The sequence below is a fragment of the Pan troglodytes genome, chromosome 20 (genome assembly GCF_028858775.2).
Source record: "Pan troglodytes isolate AG18354 chromosome 20, NHGRI_mPanTro3-v2.0_pri, whole genome shotgun sequence".
In the NCBI taxonomy this organism is placed as follows: domain Eukaryota; kingdom Metazoa; phylum Chordata; class Mammalia; order Primates; family Hominidae; genus Pan; species Pan troglodytes.
The window spans coordinates 23,787,659-23,789,245 of NC_072418.2; positions in this window are offsets into that span (position 1 = coordinate 23,787,659).

The window sequence follows — 1,587 nt, forward strand, 5'->3', positions numbered from 1 at the left end:
ACCACAGCCTCGCAATTAGGGTCAAGGCCAAATAGCAAAATAAGTTTGCCTTTAATCTATTTTCTCTGTGTCTAAACACTGGAGTCCAAGAATGTGGGCAGAACTGAAGATACAGAGTTTTTTTCTCCTAAGCTCCATCATCCTATGTTCACAGCCTAATCTCTAAAAGAAAGGTGGGCAACAGGTGGCCAGCAGTGGTTTACCTGTGGTTATTTTATTTCTGCTGCCCTCAGCTCTTTCTATGGCCACTATCTGTTCCAACCTCCGAACTGAAGACAGATGTTAGTAGGGAGAGGCCCTTCCTTCCCCTCTGGCCCTTCACACCACTGACATCAGAGCTGCCATGTGTGGCTCCTGGGTGCCTGGAATGTGCTTGGTCTGAACCGCGATATGCTAGAAAGGTAAAACACAGAGTTATTTTCAAAAATTTAGTTGCAAATATTTATATACTTCATTAGTAATTACATATTCCTCACACATTAAAATGATATTTTGTATATATTAGGCTAATTACATTGTTACAATCAATTCAACCTTTTCCTTGTTGTTGTTGTTGTTGTTGCTGTTGTTGCAGTCTGTCACTAGGCTGGAGTGCAGTGGCGCAATCTCGGCTCACTGCAACCTCTGCCTCCCGGGTTCAAGCGATTCTCCTGCCTCAGCCTCCCCAGTAGCTGGGATTACAGGCATGCGCCACCACGCCTGGCTAATTTTTATATTTTTTTCAGTAGAGACAGGGTTTAGCCATATTGCCAGGAGGGTCTCAATCACTTGATCTCGTGATCCACCAGCCTCGGCCTCCCAAAGTGCTGGGATTACAGGCGTGAGCCACTGCGCGTGGCCTCTTGTTTCTTTATATTTTTCACCCCCCGAAACGGAGTCTCGCTCTGTCCGCCCAGGCTGGAGTGCAGTGGCGCGATCTCTGCTCACTGCAACCTCCTCCGCCTCCCGGGTTCAAGCAATTCTCCTGCCTCAGCCTCCTGAGTAGCTGGGATTACAGATGCCCACCACCACGCCCGGCTAATTTTTGTATTTTTAGTAGAGACGTGGTTTCACCATGTTAGCCAGGCTGGTCTCAAACTCCTGACCTCTTGATCTGCCCGCCTTGTACTCCTAAAGTCCTAGGATTACAGGCGTGAGCCACCGTGCCTGGCCCCTTGTTTCTTTTTAATTTTCTAGTTTGGCTACCAGAAAATTCAAAATTCACGTGGCTCACATTTTATTTCAGAGGATTACCTCCTTTTTAAAATCTCAGGCTGCCTGCTCAAAGGACCGTAAGCCAGGAAAGTAAAAAAACCCTGAAATTTTAAAACATTTGTTATTATATCCTTTTCATTTATGTATAGCCATATGATATAGTATTTACAAATGCATATGACCTTATACGCAAGGTTGAATGCAAATACCCTTTGGGGTGGGCCTATCTCAGCTCAGGGAGGAAGCCCTGCCCGAAAAGGCTGCAGCCTAGGCGGTCACTCTTTCTTCATTCAGCCCAGCATCTAATTACATCTTCTGTCAGTCAGGGCCTGAGAGGGTGGGGTTTTAAACGTTATCCAATCAGCGACGCTGGGCTGGGAACTGTCCAATCAG